The sequence below is a fragment of the Schistocerca gregaria genome, unplaced genomic scaffold, assembly GCF_023897955.1.
Source record: "Schistocerca gregaria isolate iqSchGreg1 unplaced genomic scaffold, iqSchGreg1.2 ptg000045l, whole genome shotgun sequence".
In the NCBI taxonomy this organism is placed as follows: Eukaryota; Metazoa; Arthropoda; class Insecta; order Orthoptera; family Acrididae; genus Schistocerca; species Schistocerca gregaria.
Window position 1 is genome coordinate 510001 of NW_026061703.1, and position 5000 is coordinate 515000.

At 54.1% G+C, this 5000-nt stretch overlaps 2 non-coding genes across 2 annotated transcripts; both read right to left on the reverse strand.

Moving 5' to 3' along the window:
• Window positions 1-37: 37 nt before the first annotated feature.
• LOC126301223 (5.8S ribosomal RNA) lies at window positions 38-192 on the reverse strand. The gene has a single exon (XR_007552988.1). It is a non-coding gene; the product is annotated as a 5.8S ribosomal RNA (ribosomal RNA).
• A 361-nt stretch (window positions 193-553) lies between these two features.
• Window positions 554-2446, reverse strand: LOC126301148 (small subunit ribosomal RNA). The gene has a single exon (XR_007552934.1). It is a non-coding gene; the product is annotated as a small subunit ribosomal RNA (ribosomal RNA).
• Window positions 2447-5000: the final 2554 nt, after the last annotated feature.

Here is a 5000-nt window from a genome sequence, read left to right on the forward strand (position 1 = left end):
AAGCGGGACAAACGCCGCGCGCTTCAGTATACGTAGCCGACCCTCAGCCAGACGTGGCCCGGGAACGGAATCCATGGACCGCAATGTGCGTTCGAAACGTCGATGTTCATGTGTCCTGCAGTTCACATGTCGACGCGCAATTTGCTGCGTTCTTCATCGACCCACGAGCCGAGTGATCCACCGTCCTGGGTGATCTTTTCCTTTTCAGTCTCCCACTGTCTCTTTCAAGACAGTAGCATTTGCGGGACTGAGGCGTCTGACGGCCCCTGTTCCACTATTTTTTTGTGTCCAACGGCCTCACAGCCGATGGGCGTCGTACGGCTCCACACCGGAGCGGACAGGCACTCGGGCGAACGTCATTCAAAACCGGCGCCAGGCGCCAGGTACCGCAGGCCAGCCGCTCCAGAGCTTCAGCGCTCGTACCACACAACAACAACACTTCCGCTAGTTTTGAGAGGCACGCGTGGTTCCGCACGCGGCGCACGGCCACTGCCGTACAGGTAGCGTGTTGCGCGACACGACACGCACATCGAAAGACATGCAGTCTAGTCGGTAATGATCCTTCCGCAGGTTCACCTACGGAAACCTTGTTACGACTTTTACTTCCTCTAAATGATCAAGTTTGGTCATCTTTCCGGTAGCATCGGCAACGACAGAGTCGATGCCGCGTACCAGTCCGAAGACCTCACTAAATCATTCAATCGGTAGTAGCGACGGGCGGTGTGTACAAAGGGCAGGGACGTAATCAACGCGAGCTTATGACTCGCGCTTACTGGGAATTCCTCGTTCATGGGGAACAATTGCAAGCCCCAATCCCTAGCACGAAGGAGGTTCAGCGGGTTACCCCGACCTTTCGGCCTAGGAAGACACGCTGATTCCTTCAGTGTAGCGCGCGTGCGGCCCAGAACATCTAAGGGCATCACAGACCTGTTATTGCTCAATCTCGTGCGGCTAGAAGCCGCCTGTCCCTCTAAGAAGAAAAGTAATCGCTGACAGCACGAAGGATGTCACGCGACTAGTTAGCAGGCTAGAGTCTCGTTCGTTATCGGAATTAACCAGACAAATCGCTCCACCAACTAAGAACGGCCATGCACCACCACCCACCGAATCAAGAAAGAGCTATCAATCTGTCAATCCTTCCGGTGTCCGGGCCTGGTGAGGTTTCCCGTGTTGAGTCAAATTAAGCCGCAGGCTCCACTCCTGGTGGTGCCCTTCCGTCAATTCCTTTAAGTTTCAGCTTTGCAACCATACTTCCCCCGGAACCCAAAAGCTTTGGTTTCCCAGAGGCTGCCCGCCGAGTCATCGGAGGAACTGCGGCGGATCGCTGGCTGGCATCGTTTATGGTTAGAACTAGGGCGGTATCTGATCGCCTTCGAACCTCTAACTTTCGTTCTTGATTAATGAAAACATACTTGGCAAATGCTTTCGCTTCTGTTCGTCTTGCGACGATCCAAGAATTTCACCTCTAACGTCGCAATACGAATGCCCCCGCCTGTCCCTATTAATCATTACCTCGGGTTCCGAAAACCAACAAAATAGAACCGAGGTCCTATTCCATTATTCCATGCACACAGTATTCAGGCGGGCTTGCCTGCTTTAAGCACTCTAATTTGTTCAAAGTAAACGTGCCGGCCCACCGAGACACTCAACAAAGAGCACCCTGGTAGGATTTAAACGGGGTCCGCCTCGGGACGCGAAAGCACCCCTTCGGCTCGCCCCACCGGCAGGACGTCCCACGATACATGCCAGTTAAACACCGACGGGCGGTGAACCAACAGCGTGGGACACAAATCCAACTACGAGCTTTTTAACCGCAACAACTTTAATATACGCTATTGGAGCTGGAATTACCGCGGCTGCTGGCACCAGACTTGCCCTCCAATAGATACTCGTTAAAGGATTTAAAGGGTACTCATTCCGATTACGGGGCCTCGGATGAGTCCCGTATCGTTATTTTTCGTCACTACCTCCCCGTGCCGGGAGTGGGTAATTTGCGCGCCTGCTGCCTTCCTTGGATGTGGTAGCCGTTTCTCAGGCTCCCTCTCCGGAATCGAACCCTGATTCCCCGTTACCCGTTACAACCATGGTAGGCGCAGAACCTACCATCGACAGTTGATAAGGCAGACATTTGAAAGATGCGTCGCCGGTACGAGGACCGTGCGATCAGCCCAAAGTTATTCAGAGTCACCAAGGCAAACGGACCAGACAAGCCAATCCGATTGGTTTTGATCTAATAAAAGCGTCCCTTCCATCTCTGGTCGGGACTCTGTTTGCATGTATTAGCTCTAGAATTACCACAGTTATCCAAGTAACGTGGGTACGATCTAAGGAACCATAACTGATTTAATGAGCCATTCGCGGTTTCACCTTAATGCGGCTTGTACTGAGACATGCATGGCTTAATCTTTGAGACAAGCATATGACTACTGGCAGGATCAACCAGGGAGCTGCGTCAACTAGAGCTGAGCAGCCGGCCGCCCGGGAGTGTGTCCCGGGGGCCCGCGCGAACACGCAAGCGTCCGCTCAATTATTCTGCAAACAGGAGGAGGCCGAGCTCCCCTGCACGATACACCTCGAAACCCTCTCAGGTCCCGGCGGCGCGCAGCGCCGTCCTAGGTACTTGGTCGGTTTCGAGAGAGGCGCAATCGCCCGGAGTTAGGCGAGTAGACGGTTTTAGTGCGAACACCCTTGCTCCCAACTGAGCTTGCCGCTGCCGACAGAGGCCCGGGAGCGTGCTGTCGTGGCATTGCCGGCGGGAGACAACACGCGCCACCTATGGTGACCGGCAGCTCCAACGCCAGCGCCACACAAGGGCAAAGCCCCACTTGGGTGCAGAAGCGAACTCTCCCAGCACAGCGCACGCGCCAACACGTCCGCACAACTGCGATACAAACCACCTGCGAGAACCGCTGGGGCGACCGAGCAGCAGACGGCGTCGCGGCGCCGAGTGCCAGGCGGCGGCGCATCCTCAACGCACACAGTCCTCAATCAGACCAGCACACTGCAGATGTCCACCGCGCTTCGCACCGGGCTCGGCTGAACCAACTTTGGCCGCCAGGCGCCGCGTGCAGGGTGCGCCGCAGCGTAGCTGCACCGCCTGCCGGGCCCGTCGGCTGGCGCTCCTGCCACTCGGCGCCCCCCACCAGCCGCCTGTTGCGCGTGCGCCCACGCAGCGCGCGGCCAACACGCCGGGCGGCCCCCCTTCACCGGCCGGGAACAGTCCCACCAAGCCACCGCCGCGTATCGCTTCATACCCACATGGACCTAGTCACGTGTGTGGATGTGGCGGGTACCGCTGAAACAACCGGTTAATAGCTGTACCGATCGTCGCCATCACAGATTCACCTCCAGCGTGAACAACCGCTCAACAACGGATTTCCAGTTCATTTGCGTATCTTGGGCAGTAAACGTAGATGTCCACCTACATTTGCGAATTCAACAATTCTTGCATGCCAGGATGTCATGTGTCACGACACGCTACATCAGACCACATACACACTGCGACATGTGCAGAAGAGAACACGTGGAAGGTGGCCCGCGCACGTATGCGATGTCCCTTCCGCGATCCACTGTCAACCGGCATCTGCGGCATGTCCCAGATATGGAACGCGGTCCACCAGGGTAGCACTTTGTGTGAGGCAATACGACAAAGTCGGAATACACGCGTCACTACATCAGACGGCTCACGCTGACCTGACCTGACCTGACCTGACCTGACCTGACTCACCGCACCACCACCCCCAGCGACCCAGGGTGACATACAATGCGTTCGTACGTTCCTCCCACACGCCTCTACGGCGTACCACAGTGCAACCTAGCTGTTATTGGGAGACGAGACAAGTAGCATCGAGCACAACATATGGAAATTGAGATTCGACACCGTTGGGCACAGCCAGCGTACGGTCACACGTATCACACTACTTCACTCTGTACGTAACGACCGATGATCGGTACAGCGTGTGGGTTACGCGTACGACATCAGCGGACAATGGACACAGACCATACCACGACGTACACTGAGGGCGTCGACATCTGAATGCAACTGAACAGCTGCGAGGCTCATTTAACACTCAAATGCCAGACCGACCAGCTTGAGAGGACAGAGACACAAAGAGGGGGACAGAGGGGGGGGGGCGGCGATATAGTCCTATTGCAGTACAATTGACAGTGGATAGCGGGAATATGTGGAAAGTAAGCAACACTCGCAAGACATCTACATGAGGATAACAACGACACCAGAGATTCCGAGCAGTGAACTATGTTAGGCAAAGGGACAACGTGGGTTAGGTTAAGGGACAACGTGGGTTAGGTTAAGGGACAACGTGGGTTAGGTTAAGGGACAACGTGGGTTAGGTTAAGGGACAACGTGGGTTAGGTTAAGGGACAACGTGGGTTAGGTTAAGGGACAACGTGGGTTAGGTTAAGGGACAACGTGGGTTAGGTTAAGGGACAACGTGGGTTAGGTTAAGGGACAACGTGGGTTAGGTTAAGGGACAACGTGGGTTAGGTTAAGGGACAACGTGGGTTAGGTTAAGGGACAACGTGGGTTAGGTTAAGGGACAACGTGGGTTAGGTTAAGGGACAACGTGGGTTAGGTTAAGGGACAACGTGGGTTAGGTTAAGGGACAACGTGAGTTAGGTTAAGGGACAAATTGAGTTAGGTTAAGGGACAACGTGGGTTAGGTTAAGGGACAAATTGAGTTAGGTTAAGGGACAAATTGAGTTAGGTTAAGGGACAAATTGAGTTAGGTTAAGGGACAAATTGAGTTAGGTTAAGGGACAAATTGAGTTAGGTTAAGGGACAAATTGAGTTAGGTTAAGGGACAACTTGAGTTAGGTTAAGGGACAACTTGAGTTAGGTTAAGGGACAACTTGAGTTAGGTTAAGGGACAACTTGAGTTAGGTTAAGGGACAACTTGAGTTAGGTTAAGGGACAACTTGAGTTAGGTTAAGGGACAACTTGAGTTAGGTTAAGGGACAACTTGAGTTAGGTTAAGGGA